We start from the raw sequence: 17,230 nt of genomic DNA on the forward strand, positions 1-17,230 counted from the left end.
TGGGGAACTAAGATTCCATTTGCTGCAGAGCAATTAAGCCTGAGCACCACAACTAGATAGTCGGGGTGCCCGAATGAGAATCCACACGACGCAACTAGAACTGTCTGTGCCACAACTAAGACTCAGCACCGCTAAATGGATTAATGATTCAGCCTTGCAATGTGGGGGATGCAAGCTCATCCCCTGGTCGGGGAACTAAGATCCCAAGTGCCTAGGGGCAACTAAGCCTGAGGGCCACAACTTGAGAGCCTGAATGCTGCAACGAAAGATCTTGTATGTTGCCACAAAGATCCTTCATGCCACAGCTAAGACCTGATGCAGCCAAATAAATTTTTTTTAACTTTATCATTGGATTTGATCATGAAGAGACAGCCTGGGAAGTTTATAAAAACATTTAAAATCTACCTACATTAAATTAAAAAAATTAAAAAAAAAAAATCTACCAACATTAGAAACACTTTCTTTCTGAAGGACCAAAGTAACATTCTAGCAATATGTCCTAAGAGATCAGAGATCGTGAAGGCAAACAGGTGTCAATGAAAATCACCAGGTCAACTTTTAAAGCGAGATTTTTGGAACAGGAGGAGGCCCAGGGACTGAGTTTAATGGCCCTGTGATCAAGGAAAAGTCATGTGGCCTTACACTGGTCTAAAACCAGACCAGTCTTGGGCTCCTGGTCTGTACCCTGTACTTCTGTAACCCAGATCCTCACCACCTACCTACTACCTGTCAAGCCTATGCCAAAGCTTCCAGGCTGGCCTCCGCCTCCAAGGTGGAGGAAGAACGGGCAGGCAGCTCTGTGGTCCCAGGCCTGTCCTCAGCAACATCAGCCTCACCAGGGATAGCTCGTTACAGATGAAAACGCAGGCTCTCTGCCTCCCCTCCTTGACCCCCAGAGTCAGAATCTGCTTTTTGACAAGATCCCCAGATGACTGAAGTGTGGGGGGAAGAGAAGGCCCAGGCTACTCTGGGCCCTTCTTGTCCTCCAGGGGTCCCACTTGTGCCTTGATCAGCTCACCTCCTCCCCGTCCCCTCCCTGATGTTGCTTCTCCCCGCCAGACATGACTGATCCCACCCTTCCCCAGAAAGCTTGGTCTGCGGTTGCATCCCATCTTTTATACCTGCCACTACGCACCTCTCTGCCTCCTGAGCTCTCGGAGGGCAGCGGCCAGCCCACCTCCCTCCACTTCCAAGGCACCAACCACGCGAACCTGCACAAAGCAGGTAAATGGGGGCTCAGGGAGCCGCTACAAACCCACCCCAACAATTCCCAACAGACTCATCAGTCTCCACATGAAAGGAAGGGAGGCTCTCCTTTTCCCATGCCTTTTAAACAATATGTAGTCTTTCCATATTTCCACGTCAACACGTTACAAATACGGGTCTTTTAAGCACACACTTTCTGCTTCTCCTAATGGCTCTCCTAACTCTCTACAGAACCAGACACTTTATTTTTCATTTATTTTTATTAGTTGAAAGCTAATTACTTTACAATATTGTAGTGGTTTTTGCCATACATTGACATGTATCAGCCATGGATTTACATGTAGAACCAGACACTTTAATTCTCCATCTGAATTACATGCCTGACTTGCAATCAATTCACAAAGAAATAGTTTATATAAGGGAAACTCCAGAAAAAAAAAATTTTTTTTAACCCCTGTAATTGGATCTAGTAATCTTAGGCAAGAAATAATACACTCTACTGATGAGTTACAAATGTTTCTGGTATGCTAACTTCAACCATATTTGTGTGGGAAGGTAACACCTACATTCTTACATATTAAAATAAATATGATTTCAAGAATATGCAAATCAGATAGGCCATTCAACACAGAAGTGCACAGAACAGACAAAATTCCCTGTTCTCTAGCTCATATGCTAATGAAGAATTTTTTTAAATTAAATTTTAAAATGTAGCATATTAGACAGTGATAAGTACAAAGAAAAATCAAAGCAGGGAAGGAAAACGAAATGTAACCAGGGCAAGGATGTTGGAAATTTTAGGCAGAGTGACCATGGGAGGCCTCTATGAGAAGGTTCGAGATTTACTACAAAGTTTACTTTAGTTTATTATAATAAAGTTATTAAAGGATATGATTGAAGAGTCAGAAAAAGAGATACACAAGGCAAAGTCCAGAAGGGTCTTAATTACAGGAACCTCTGTCTCCCTGGAACCTGAAGTGCACCCACCCCCAGCAATTGGATGTGCTTTGGCTCACCAACGTAGATGATCAATCCTGTTCAAGAGTTTTTATAGAGTTTAATGTGGAGTCCCCTTCCCTTTCCAGAAGTCAGCGGGTAAGGTTAAAAGTTCCAACTCTCTTAGCACTTGGTTGTTTCCCCAGGCAATCAGCCCCCATCCTTAGGAGCTTTCCAAAAATCATCTCATTTAACACAAACTCAGGTGTGGCTGAAAGAGATTTGTTGTAAATATAAAAAATATAGATATCAAACACCTCTTATCACTTAGGAAATTCCACGAGTTTTAAGAGCTCTGTGCCAGAAATGGAATGAAGACAAAATATGTATTTCATTATTCCAAATCACAGTATCTCAAGAGTTAGACATAAATACACACATATACACAACTATAGACATACAGTAACACCCAGTGATGGGTGTTTAGGCGGTTTGTAATACTCTAACATAAACTGTACACTGTTTTTAAAAATTTGGCTGTGTTGCAACTTGTCGATCTCTTCTTGCGGTGCTGGGGCTTAGTTGCTCCTTGGCATGCTGGGGGCTTCCCTGGTGGCTCAGATGGTAAAGAATCCGCCTGCAATGCAGGAGACTGGGGTTTGATCCCTGAGTTGGGAAGATCCCCTGGAGGAGGGCACAGCAGCCCATGCGAGTACTCTTCCCTGGGGAATCCCCACGGACAAAGGAGCCTGGCCGGCTACCGTCCACAGGGTCGCACAGAGTCGGGCTGCAGGGACGGAGCAGCAGCAGGCGTGTGGGACCTTAGCTCCCCGACCAGGGGCCTTATGGTTTATCCATTCTGTATAATAGTTCGTATCTGCTAATCCCACACTCCCAATCCATACCTCTCCACCCCCTCTCCCCCTTGGCAACCTCAAGCCTGTTCTCTATGTCTATGAGTCTGTTTCTGTTTTATACATTGATAAGTTCATTTGTGTTATATTTTAGATGACACATGTGTCAAACAGTGTTCTGCCTATGTTTTCTTCTAGGAGTTTTATGGTCTTACATTCAGGTCTTCAATCCAATCTTTAAATTTTTGTATATGGTGTTAGAGAATGTTCTATTTTCATTCTTTTACACAGAGCTGTCCAGTTTTCCCAGCACCACTTATTGAAGTGACTGTCTTTTCCCTATTGTATATTCTTGCCCCCTTTCTCATAAACGAACTGACCATAAATTCTAGTAAGGAGAATACTTTTTTTTTTTTTGCCTGCCTTTTGGTACAGAAAATGTCAAATTTCCTCCAGCACAGTCAAATATAACAATCATTGTTGAAGTAAAACCTATCTAATAGCCAATAAGGAAACAGAGACTCAGGTAGTCCAGTGGTTAGGACTCCACACTTCCACTGCCGGAGGCATGGGTTCGATCCCTGGTTGGGGAACCAAGATCCCGTATGCTGTGTGGCATGGCCGAAAAGAAAGAAAACAGGGACCCAAAGTTATACTGGAAGCCAACAACTTCGAAGCACCTACAGAATCAAAAGTAATTCAACTTATAACAACTCTGCAGTAGACAAAGATACATGTAAAACTGTACAGAGATGTTCAAAAAGATGCAAATAAGGAAGAGCCATTGCATTGCTCACCAGGAGATCACAGGGCCACCCTTGAAGAAAGTCTGCTCTGTGTAGCACCGACCGACTGCTCAGGAGTAAATATTTGCAGGCTTGAAAGGTACTGACGTTAAAAGGCTGTCAGTGCTCTGTAACAACCTCAAGGGATGGGATGGGAGGGGGTTCAGAAGGGAGGGGACACATGTACGGCAATGGCCAATTCATGTTGATGTATGGCAAAAAACCATCACAATATTGTAAAGTAATTGGTCTCCCATTAAAATAAATTAAAAAACAAAAAAGGTTGTCAAATTTCCACAACTATGGCTAATTATGACTGGCAACATCAAAAAGCGCGGATGGGGGGCAAACAGCTGGCTGATTAAGATGACATAAAACTTTTTAAAAATTCATAACCCCCTGTTACTACTGGTGGGAGTGAAAACCATCAGGACCCTTCTGGAGCACTGTGCTAACAGCACGCTTCACAGTACAGCCCGTTCTCTGACTTCCGGGCTCATGGTAGGGTTGGAGATTGGGGCTGAGTTTCCCAGGGAAAATTTATTTTCAGGATGATGAAGCTTGTGCCACAAATTCCCATCCATTACAATGCCTTTTGCCAGTGGTGATGGAGTAACAGTGGGCGTTTTGGGGAGTCGGTTAACTGGAAGCTGAGAGAAAGAGACTGAATTTGGGTCTAGCGGTCGCTTCCATGTACAGCCACTGTAGTCTTCCCTCTGTAGGAATGGCCTCCAGGTATGCGCTGATCTGACATCATGATGAAGAAACAGGCCTTAAAATTCACAAGATCAACATGCCCTTCCATGCCAAACTAAAAGTGTCTGAGTGGTGAAGGAAGAAAGGGTCTGAATCATAAGGGGCCAGAAGCTAGAAGTTTTTAGCAGGAGAATTCTTCAGATCATCAAATGTGTGAAACAGTCAGTGAAAATGTCAGTGGACAATTCTCTTTTCATCAGCGCCTAAATGGAAGTTAGGTGTTTCCCAACAGGGATATACCCCATAATGCACAGTATCCAATTATAAACACACTATACCTTTCCTCCCATTTTGGTGGGAATCACATGAAACAGAACTTATGAGAATTCCGGGATTCATAGGGCAGAAACTCATAGCCGTACTATAAAGGGAAAATACCTATGTGTGGGAGATTAATATAATTTATGTAGCCAGTGTATCAGATCACATCGTAAAGTATCTGACAAATCTTGAACTGACAAAGTCTGACAGCCCCAAATAAAATGGCACACCAAGTTGCCTCCAACGCATGGCAACAGCCCGAAGAGACAAACGTTCCAATGACAGCCTCCTGCACACACCGACCAATAAGGTGATGTATGCAGTATAAGAGCATATTGATTGTGTAATGACATCAAGAGAGTGGGCAAACTAAAACTTGAACTGGCCGGTGTGTGCCATGTCCCTCAGTCGTGTCCAACTCTTTGCCACCCCATGGACTGTAACCTACCAGGCTCTCTGTCCATGGGATCCTCCAGGCAAGAATACTGGAGTGGGCACTCCAGGGGATCTTCCCAACCCAGGGATCAAACCCACGTCTCTTGCATCTCCTGCATTGGCAGGAGGATTCTTTACCACTAGTGTCACCTAGGAAGCCCCAGATTGCTCTGATGGCCTCCAAAATTTCAGATCAATTTTTGTGCATTTTTTCAAAATTAACTGATTATACTAACGTTCAAATACCATCTATCTTAGTGGAGGCCAAAATAACAGAAGGAAAATACTTCTAAAACTTGTAATTTTCTGTGCTTCTCATTCTTAACAATGTAAAACTAGGTACAATAGTATTTAACTCTAAATCTTTTTCCTTAAGAGTGGGTCTCCAAAATCAGATGAGTCTCAAGCCTCTCAAAACCTGGCTCTGCTTCTGAGTTTGGACAAAGAAAGGTGTGTGGACGAGACACCTGTTACCTCTGGCTTCCTTCAGGAACTGTGAGCAACTTCATGATGCTCCTTCTCCAGCTGGCCAGTAGTGTTTCTGGTGGGGGTGGCCTCTGAGTGAGGCTGATGGGGCAGTCAGCTTCCCTCTGACCTGACATGAGCGCATGACATGGGGGAGAAGGAAACCTCCCTTGTCCTAAGCCATGGAGATTTTAGGTTTGTTTCTTACTATGGCATACTAGAGCTCATACTGACTAAAAAGAGCACCTTGGCATAGAGTTAAATTTGCACAACAGGTCCTGGGTATTTACTACAATGAAAATTTTTGCAGGAGATACATTACTATACCACTCACTCTTAAAGATACCAGATTTAAATGGTTTTACAAACCAATTCTTTTTTTTTTTGGCTGTACAGCTTGTGGGATCTTAGTTCCCTGACCAGGGATGGAACCCAGGCCCCTGCATTGGAAGCTCAGAGTCCTAATCCCTGAACTGCCAAGGAATTCCCAACAAATCAATTTATAACAGACTGTTAAGGTAAAGATATTGACTATATTATTTAAATTTTTTCAAAACAAAGAAAAGTATAAAACATTCGGAATTTCAGGATCCATCTATGTGGCAGGATTGTGGATTTTTTTTTTAATTTAGGCTTCTGTTACTTTCCAAAATTTTTACAATGAGTATGTGTGGTTTTATTTTAAAAACTAAATAATTGTATGTATAAACACTTTGGGGAAACATCCAATATTTATTTATTATGAGTTACATTTTAGTGACTTCTAAGAATCATTTGTTTTGAAACTACTCATGAATATTTTAAAATGATATTATACACTTGAATGGAAAATGAAAGTCACCCTCCAAATGCACATCAGTCCCATTTCTTTATCAGAAAAGTTCATCATCTCCAATACCCAACATATGGTATGCTTATGTATGTATGTGTGTACATGCATATGTGTGTATATATATATATATATACATCTGAATCTTATACTTTGTTGTACACCTGAAACCAACATAATATTGCTAGTTTCATTTTAAAAAGAAAGAAAGGAAAAAGGCAGCCTGGGCTACCCAGGTGGCGCTAGTGGTAAAGAACCCGCCTGCCAATGCTGGAGACAAAAGAGATGCAGGTTTGATCCGTGGGTCAGGAAGATCCCCTGGAGGACGGCATAGGAACCCGCTCAAGTTTTCTTGCCTGGAAAATCTTCATGACAGAGGAGCCTGACGGGCTACAGTCCACGGGGTTGCAAAGAGTTGGACACGACTAAAGCAACTTAGCATGCACACACACACTCTCACCAATGGGATGGCAAGGACCCTCCCCCCTCACACCTAAGTGAACAGTACCTATGCATCTATGAAAGCATCTCGGAAGATTAGACAAAATCCTAACCTTCCATGATCACCAGTTTATCAAAGGATTTCATGAAGCTCATTAAAAAATACACCTATAACCAAAAGTCACAGCTTTTAAAAACAATTTTCAGGAGTCTTAAAAACCACCAGGTGTAAAAATGACTTTCCATTCAAAGATGTCTGGAACAACCTTAACCTGCGTGGCTCCTATGTAGTCAGACGGCTTCCTCACTGACCCTGACAGCTCGGTGGCACCTGGGGGCTTGCTGTGTTCAGAGTCTCTGTTCCAACCCAGCCACCACACCCCAAAATACACAGATAGGAACTAACCAGGTACCAGGGGCTTGGGGCAGGGTGGGGGGTGTGGGTTGAGGTTTGGAAGGCAGAGGATCACTGAGAGTTTGGGGACCAGCAGAAGGCCCTAGGAGGTTTCCTGGAGAGCAGCAGAGTCAGTGAATGCTTGTGTCTGGCTGTGCCTCGCTTCCACACTGAATTTCTTAGCTGGGGGAGAGGTGGAGCATAGGCACAGAACCTAGCCCCTCACCCAAGAACCTTCATTTTACTGGTTCCTAAACTCTTCTGACTGTGTGGATCACAATAAACTGTGGAAAATTCTGAAAGAGACAGGAATACCAGACCACCTGACCCCACCTCTTGAGAAACCTATATGCATGTCAGGAAGCAACAGTTAGAACTGGACATGGAACAACAGACTGGTTCCAAATAGGCAAAGGAGTATGTCAAGGCTATATATTGTCACCCTGCTTATTTAATTTATATGCAGAGTACATCATGAGAAACACTGGGCTGGATGAAGCACAAGCTAGAATCAAGATTGCCGGGAGAAATATCAATAACCACAGAGACACAGATGACACCACCCTTATGGCAGAAAGTGAAGAGGAACTAAAAAGCCTCTTGATAAAAGTGAAAGAGGAGAGTGAAAAAGCTGGCTTAAAACTCAACATTCAGAAAACTAAGATCATGGCATCTGGTCCCATCACTTCATGGCAAATAGATGGGGAAACAGTGGAAACAGTATCAGACTTAATTTTTCTGGGCTCCAAAATTACTGCAGATGGTGATTGTAACCATGAAATTAAAAGATGTTTATTCCTTGAAAGGAAAGTTATGACCAATCTAGATAGCACATTAAAAAGCAGAGACATTACTTTGCCAACAAAGGTCCGTCTAGTCAAGGCTATGGTTTTTCCAGTGGTCATGTATGGATGTGAGAGTTGGACTGTGAAGAAAGCTGAGCACCAAAAAAATGATGCTTTTGAACTGTGGTGTTGGAGAAGACACTTGAGAGTTCCTTGGATTGCAAGGAGATCCAACCAGTCCATCCTAAAGGAGATCAGCCCTGGGTGTTCATTGGAAGGACTGATGCTGAAGCTGAAACTCTAATACTTTGGCCACCTCATGCGAAGAGTTGACTCATTGGAAAAGACCCTGATGCTGGGAGGGATTGGGGGCAGGAGAAGAAGGGGACGACAGAGGATGAGATGGCTGGACGCCATCACCGACTCAATGGACATGGGTCTGAGTAAACTCCGGGAGTTGGTGACGGACAGGGAGGCCTGGCATGCTGCGATTCATGGGGTCGCAAAGAGTCGGACACGACTGAGCAACTGAACTGAACTGAAACTCTTTTGATCAAAGAACAGAACACCTATTTTTATTTTTATTTTTTGGCCACGCTGTGTAGCTTGTGGGATCTTAGTTCCCAGGGATCTTAGTTCCTCAACCAGGAATGGAACCCATGCCCTCAACAGTGAAAATGCGGAGTTCTAACCAGACCGCCAGGGGATTCTCCAGAATACCTGTTAATAGTCTCCTGAACCAACGCTCCAGGAAGCATAGTTTGCAAATCATCAGTCTGGTTTATACACTGGGGAAATATTTCTGTTGTGCTTTAAAAAAAAAAAAAAATTCCTTTTAAGTTTGAAAACAACTACTGCAGGCTGACTCTTCCAGCTACAGAGCAGCAGTCCTGAATTCACACGGGGTGCTTGGCTATGGCCCCCACGGCCACCCAATCCTGGGTTTTCTCACGCTAAGCTCCATGCTGTTTCCATCATAATGACATCCCTCCTGGTCTTGGGGTCCTCAGAACACATGGGCATGTTAACCTTTCTGAAAAGCCTCACAGTCAAAAACCTGTTTACCTTCATCTGACACGTGGACGACATGACCTGAACACAAAATGTTTTTATTTCTCAGGATGCCTGTTAACACTACATAGCACTGTGTAGAGGGAAACGAGTTTGGGAAACACAAAAAGGGTGTGCTGGTCAGCATCCAGCTTTGTCAGGTCACACACAATTTAAATGCACAGTCATCTACCTAGAGGGACAGGGTGGTGAGGGCGGTGGGAGCGGGGTTCAGAATGAAAGGGACGCATGCATGCCTGTCACTGATGCATGCTGACGTATGGCAAAAGTCATCACAATATTGTAAAGTAATTATCCTCCAATTAAATTAATTAAACGCACAGAGTAAAACATAGAAGCTCATTTCCTCATCAGGGTGGCAACGACCAAGGACCTGTTAACTGAGTGACACACACCACACACACAAGCAGGGTTCAAAGTACCTTCAGAATCAGACCAAGCTCTAATCAACTCTGGCACGTGCAAAATTAAAATCTCTCTCTTCCCACCCGTGGCGCTACCCAGGTGGCTCAGGGGTAAAGAAGCAGCCTGCAGTGCAGGAGATGTGGGTTCAATCCCTGGATTGGGAAGATCCCCTGGAGAAGGGAATGGCAACCCACTCCAGTATTCTTGCCTGGGAAATCCCATGGAGAGAGGAGCCTGGTGGGTTACAGTCCATGGGGTGCCAAAAGTGTCAGACATGACTTAATGACTAAATAACAACAACAAACTTCCCACCAGTACTGAAAAAATATCTGAAAGACGAGCATGTTTGGCATTTAGTCACAGAGATCCAACAGGTAAGTTGTTAAAATGCCACCACACTTCAAGAAGCAGTTCCATTCTAACCACTCTCAGTGGATGCTCAGATGGGGTCCCTGAGACCAGAACTGCAGAAAAGGCACAGCAGGTCTTTCTCTTCCATCTTTCTGAGTCTGGAGACCAGGGAATTTAAGCTGCTTTATAGTGGGCCAAACAACAGATCACCCTAAAGCATAAGCAAGCTCTCAGGTCAGGAGCCACGCGGCATGGTATGCAAAGGGTCTCAACTAGCTACCCGTGCAGTAGCAGTGCTGCAGAAAGACAAGGGCTTGCGTTTAGGCAGCATCAATAATGTAATGAGGATGTTCTCAGGCCTCAGGCTGGGCACGGTCCATGTGTCATCTCTCTCTCTTTTTTTAAATATTTATTTACTCGGCTGTGCCAGTCTTTAGTTTCAGCATACAGGCAGTAGTTGTTCCCTGCCCAAGGATTGAACCTGGGCCCCCTGCCTGGAAGTTTGGAGTCTTAGGCACTGGACCACCAGGGAAGCCCCGTTTCTTATCTCTGATACTCATGCCTCCCCATGAAGCCAGCGGTACCCAGAAGCTCTGTCCCAGAGCCCAGAGCCGGTTTCTCCGCACACCTCATTCTTCTACTCCAGATGCCTAATGGTGGACTTATCCAGGGTCCAGAACCTCCCTGCACCCTAGGCCACTGGAAAAGGCATCCATGCATAATTTCTCTTCAAGGAACATAGTAAGAGACACCAGGAGCCAGTCATGAAAGTCTCTGACAAAACACACAGCTTGATTACTCAAAGGGATCTAACAACAGCAACAATTCAATTTTTCTAAGAAAAATAATCTTTGAGTTACTCCACTCAAGGGAGGTCATCCACCCCTTGAGTTAAATCCCTCCCCTGAGACAATAGAGTCACAAGCAAACACATTTTGGTTCCGAAAGGAAGGAGCTAATTACAGGTGTAAATTATTTAACCTGCAATCAATGCATTTTCCCCATGATCTCTGGTTCCATTCTTTTTTTTTTTTTTTTAATTTTTATTTATTTATTTATTTTTTTTGGTTCCATTCTTTTCCTCCAGCTAACCAATGTCCAAGCTACAGACCTGAGAGATGCAGAAATTAAAAGGAAACTACCTGCTTGGGAAATGCAGGGATACCCCCAGGAGTTAAAGTCACCCAGCCTGGCAGAGAACACAAATTAGGCAGTAGTTAAACAAGGGAGCCAAAGGGGCCAAGACAAATAAGTTCCTGACTGTTGAGAAGAAAGGGAGAGATGAAGACAAAAGCGGGGAGGCTGCTGAAGGCTCAGGGCAGTCAGAAGAAAATCAAGGACTCAGGAGGCCAGCTCTGACAGGTACACTCCAGACTGTGCTCGCTTCAAACCTCTGAGGGCTTTGTTTTCACTGAGGACAGAAGGGTTTGGGCTGCTGCTGCTTCAGAAAGCTGTTTGCTGGTTGGCCTGAGGCTGGCCCATGTCACAAGGCCGACTCTAGCCAGTACTCTGACCTGTTGTTCAAGCTGGGTTCTACTGTGTAAATAAGTTTGCTATTTTGGACTCCTAAACCCATATGTAAGTTAAGAGCCAGACTCAGCAGACTGCATTTCCATTTCTTTTTCTGGCAAGACTCTTACTTTTACCATAAATTATAGTTAAAACAGCGTGAGCTCTAGGGTATGCATACTAAACTCACACATTACTTGCTGGCAATGGCTGGCCACAGTCTATCAGTCTCAGACCAATTAAAATAGGCTTCTTTGGGGACATTCAATGACTGAGAGCACGTTAAACAATATTATCCAGTGAAGTGCAAAAACATTTTCTTGTTTTTTTGTTTTTTAAAAAAAAGAAGCTTAGAAAACCTTATTATGTGGCTAATGATATAACTGCACATGATTTCAGAAAACCACAGGACGGTCAGCATCTTTCCTGCCAAAAGAATGCCCACAACATTTTACTGAAAAAGCCACCCTGCCCCAAAGCTGCGTTTTCAGACCATGTGAATCAGTAATGGGGCGAAAACGATGCGTGTGTAGAGGACACAGGAAACAAGCCCTTCAAACCAAACACATCTGAAGATGTTTAGGCGCTGCTGGCGTCTGGGCTTTCTCTGCTCCCTTCCTTTCTGGTGTCCTAGCTTCATTTGAAGCTGAAATCCCTGAAAGCAGTGTCACATCACCAACATGATTCAAAAAAGCAAAACCTTCCCCCCCACTTTTCCTTCCTCCCCCTGCTTTAATTCCTGGGCACCTCCTACCCAACATCTCTGACAAACTACCTCAACGGATTTGAAGGACAGGACAGCTTTTCTCAGTGAATGAGAAAGCAGGAGGCCATGAGCAATTTTTTGCTAAAGATTAACTGAGGCCAAAATAGAGATGTAAATGGTGTGCCTGAAGAACTATGGACAGAGGTTCATAATATTGTGCATGAGATTTTGAACAAAACCAGCCCCCAAAACAGAAAAGCAAGAAGGCAAAGTGGTTATCTGAGGAGGTTTTACAAATAGTTGAAGAAAGAAGAGAAGCAAAAGACTAGGGAGAAAGGGAAAGGTACACCCAACTAAACGCAGAGTTCCAAAGAATAGCAAGGACAGACAAGAAGGCCTTCAATGGACAATGCATAAAAATAGAGGAAAACAACAAAAGGGGGAAGACTAGAGATCTCTTCAGGAAAATTTGAAATCTCAAGGAAACACCTCACCCAAAGATGAGCACAATAAAGGACAGAAACGAAAGAGATGTTGAAGAGACCAAGAAAAGATGGAAAGAATACATGGAAGACCTGTACAAAAAAGATCTTAATGAAACAGATAACCATGATGGTGTGGTCAGTCACCCAGAACCAGACATTCTGGAGTATGAAGAACCAGACATTCTGGAGTATGAAGTCAAGTGGGCCTTAGGAAGCACTGCTGTCAATAAAGCCAGTGGATGCAATGAAATTCCAGTAGAGCTATTCAAAACCCTAAAAGATGGTGCTATCAAAGTGTTGCACTCAATATGTCAGCAAATCTGGAAGACCCAGCAGTGGCCACAGGACTGGAAAAAGTCAACCCTCATCCCAGTTCCCAAGAAGGGTAGTACTAAAGAACATGCTAACCATTGGACAATTTCACTCATTTCCCAAGCTAGTGAGGTAACGCTTAAAATCTTGCAAGGCATGGGCATCCCTGGTGGCTCAGATGATAAAGAATCTGCCTCCAATGTGGGAGACCTGGGTTCGATCCCTGGATTGGGAAGATCCCATGGAGGAAGACATGGCATCCCACTCCAGTATTCTTGTATGGAGAATCCCAATAGACAGAGGAGCCTGGCAGGCTGCAGTTCATGGGGGTCACAAAGAGTCGGACATGACTGAGCAACTGAACTTAGAGAATTGCATAGTCTAAGAGGCCAGGAGAGAGTCCACCTGGAGAAGTCCAGCACATCCCGAACAGCCCCCAGCACTGCAGCAGCAGCATCCAGCTGAGGAAGGGTCCCAAAGGAGAGAAGCCTCCTTAAGTGGCCACACCCCAGGGCCTTGTGCATATATTGAGGGACTTAGACATTCAGGTACCTCCCCCTGCACCTTAGCACACAAACCCAGGCACTGGATTACAAGTTCAGCACAGTCTTGGGATACTGGTGTCCCCAACACCGAAGGCAATAAAGACAGTGCCCTCCAGAATGTGTGACCCTGGGGCCCTCCTCAAAAATCCAACATTTGCTGGGTCTTCCCTGATGGTCCAGTGGTTAAGAATCTGCCTGTCAGAAACCGACACAAAATTGTAAAGCAATTTTCCACCAATTAAAAAATAAATAAAAAGGTTTAAAAAATGAAGAAGAAGAATCCGCCTGCCAATGCAGGAGACACCACCAGTTCGATCATTGTCCGGGAAGATCCCAAATGCTGCAGGGTGACTAAGCCTGTGCGCCACAACTGCTGAAGCCCACAAACTCTACAGCCCTCAATCTGCAACTGCTGAGCCCATGTACCTATAGCCTGTGCTCTGCAACAAGAGAAACCACTGCAAAAAAAAAAGAAAAGAAAAAGAGAGAAAGAAGTCACCGCAGTGAGAAGACCAAGCAACCCCAACTAAGACAGTAGCCCCCGCTCGCTGCAACTAGACCAAGCCTGCGTGCAACAACAAGACTAGTGCAGACAAAAATAAATAAATAATAAACACATAAAATTTTTTAAGAATTCAAGATTTGCTGAGTCCTTCTACCACGGGTCAAATGCTATGCTGGGCAGTGTCACAAGAGTCTCTCCTTTTACTTAACCTGCACCTGATCCTGGGAAAAACACGGTTGGTTTGCTTGTTTTTAATTGAGATGTAATTTACTCGCATCATAAAAATCATCCACTTCAAGTGTACAGAGAATTCAGTGGTTTTTAACACATTCATTTTAACACGTATCATGCAACCATCACCATTATGTAATTGCAGGATGTCTTCATCAAGCCAAGAGGAATATCATTTCTAAGCCCCACCCTATTGATAAGGAAAATAAGGGAGCAATGTTAAACAACCCAACCAGGATCAGCAAGTCTCTGGCAGAGCTGCGGCGAAACCTGGTCCCTGAACCCCTCACAGTACTGGCCGTCGCTGATCACCCTCCCATCCACTCTTGGCTTCCGCTCCTTCCTTCCCATCCTACAGCCCTGCAAACGGTGGGTGCTCCCCGGGCCAGTTCCCTCTGCTGTTTTCTCACCAGACGTGTGTACCCAGCAGATTTCCCTGATCCCGACTCCCACTCCCAAATCTGCTTCTCTAGTTCGAGCTCCCATCTAAGCCCCGGATGCAGGCTGTGACACTGCCCCATGTTGGACACCTGCACCTAAATGTCCCCAGTCACCCACGAATGTGAACACAAAACTCCCTCCCTGACGCAACTAATGGCATCGCCAGCCGTGAGCAACAGTCACTCAGCACAGCAGTTACAGAGTTGGGGCTCTGGGGTCTCATGATGCTGAGTTCTGACTTCAGCTCTGCCACTTACTAAAAACAGCTCTGTGCCCTGGGCACACCGCTTCTCTTCTCTGGGCCTCTGTGGCTGCAGAGGATTAAACACTATAAGACACTCGGCAGCACATCCAGCACACAGTGAGTGTAAAGTACAATAAACAGCAGCCCTTGTCATGACTATGCAGAAGGTCCAGCAGGACTCACACACAATTCTTTATCAAGCTGACTCCGGTGGGGAAACGTGTCCAGGCTGCAACATTTGTCAGAATTTCCTTGTGAAGGACAAACGAGATTCCATCATATGTGTATACCACACTCTGCTTATCCATTCCTCTGTTGATGGACACTTGAGTTGCTTTTATCTTTTGACTATTCTGAATAACACTGCTATGAATGCGGCTGTAGCAACATCCCGTTTGAGTCCCTGCTTTCAATTCTTTTGAGTTCTACTCAGGAGTAGAACTGATGGCTGTTGTTCAGTTGCTCAGTCATGTCGGACTCTTTGCAACCCCATCCATGGACTGTAGCACACCAGGCTTCCCTGTCCTTCGCTACCTCCAGGAGTTTGCTCAAACTCATGTCCATTGAGTCAGTGATGCCATGCAACCAACTCATCCTCAGTTGCCTCCTTCTCTTCCTGCCCTCCAGGCAAGAATACTGAAGTGGTTTGCCATTCCCTTCTCCAGGGGAACTGCTGGATCATTTGGTAATTCTACTTGTAATTTTTAGGAGTCAAAAACTTAAGCATAAAAGAAAAAGAAATGAAAGTATAAAAATCAAAGTAGTTAAGTAAAATCCCTTAAATTTCAATAGAAAATAGTAATAGGAATTTATTTCTTTAAAAAAATAGCTGTATCCACTGAAAAGGGCTAGAAATAATAACTCAATAATGATAAGCACCTCAAGTGTCCAGAACGAGGTTCCTTGGTTTCACATATCAAAGTCATTCTTCTAACTTCAATTTGAGTCAGTCTCCACTAAAGCTTTCTCTGGCTCTTTCTTCTGTCAAACCAGTCTCAAATAAGGTTCCTATTATTTCCCACTAATAGGAATGGAAACTTCTTGGAGAAATGACTGATTCCAGGTATGTGGCAGGACATACACAAGATGAGTATGTCAGAAAGCAAGGATGCTCTAAAGACTACTGGGACTAAGGATACAAGTCAACTTGAAGGGGCTCCCAATGGCCAAGAGGACAACATAAGCATCAAAATATTTATTCATTAATTTATATATTTCATTAAAACAACACCCAAATCTTGGTTTCTAAATACCATTGTTTTTCACTGAAAGGAACCAGGGTTCCTTGGAGCTGAGGTAGAAGAGTTTGAGATGAGTCTTTAAACCTTGTGTTAGAGAGTGAAGTGAACATGTCTAAAGGGCACTAGAGCCAGTTTAAAAGGGCTTTCATTGGCCAAACCCAGAACAATTTGATCAAAATAAATAATGATTGCTAAGTCATTAAAACCCACTGATAACATATGAATTCATGAGTCTATACTGATGTAAACAAACAGGGGAGAAGGGAAAATTCTTCCTTAAGATCAAAAATCCTGCTAATAAATACAAAATGAATGATGGATTCATAAAATTACCATCACTGGCAATCGTCATAAATAATACTTGGTTCAAGCAAGAATCATCAGTGAATATTAAAAATACTGAGTGAAAGCTGGAAAAGTTATAGGATATTTACAGTCTAAAAGTATCTCCCCCACAAAAATAGTTACTAATGACAGAAAAAAAACAACCTCACAGCAGAGAAGTATGGCACACATCACTTTAACAGAGTTAAGATCATCAGTAACGGAACAAATCGGTATCATTTGCCTCTGGGTGATGCACTAAAAAGAATGCATCATCATTTCTGTGGTATTCCTGACAATACCACAAAATAACCGGGATTGAAACAGGAGACACCATGAGACAAACCCAAACTGAGGGACTTTCTACAAAATAACTAGACTGTATTCTTTCAAAATGTCAATGTCATGAAACACAAAGGCTGATACTCCAGACTCAAGGAGACTGAAGAGACATGATGAGTGAATGCAACATCAATCCAGGACATTCTTGTACCATAAAGATCAGCTTTGAGACAATAAGGGAACACAACTCAGGTGAACAGGTTAGCAATTGTATCAGGGTTAACTCCCTGACTTCCATCATTATACTGAGGTTACTTAAAAAGTGGTCTTGTCTTTGAGGACTCTGAAGTATTTAGGGACAAAGAGGCATCAAGTCTGCAACATATCCTCAAAAGATTTAAAATATTATAAAAATACACAGATACACAGGT

At 43.7% G+C, this 17,230-nt stretch overlaps 1 protein-coding gene across 1 annotated transcript in view; it reads right to left on the minus strand.

Moving 5' to 3' along the window:
* CMTM4 (CKLF like MARVEL transmembrane domain containing 4) overlaps window positions 1-17,230 on the minus strand; it is a 68,388-nt gene that overhangs the window by 11,139 nt on the left and 40,019 nt on the right. The window lies entirely within an intron of this gene.

This window comes from Muntiacus reevesi, chromosome 2 (assembly GCF_963930625.1).
Source record: "Muntiacus reevesi chromosome 2, mMunRee1.1, whole genome shotgun sequence".
Lineage (NCBI taxonomy): Eukaryota > Metazoa > Chordata > Mammalia > Artiodactyla > Cervidae > Muntiacus > Muntiacus reevesi.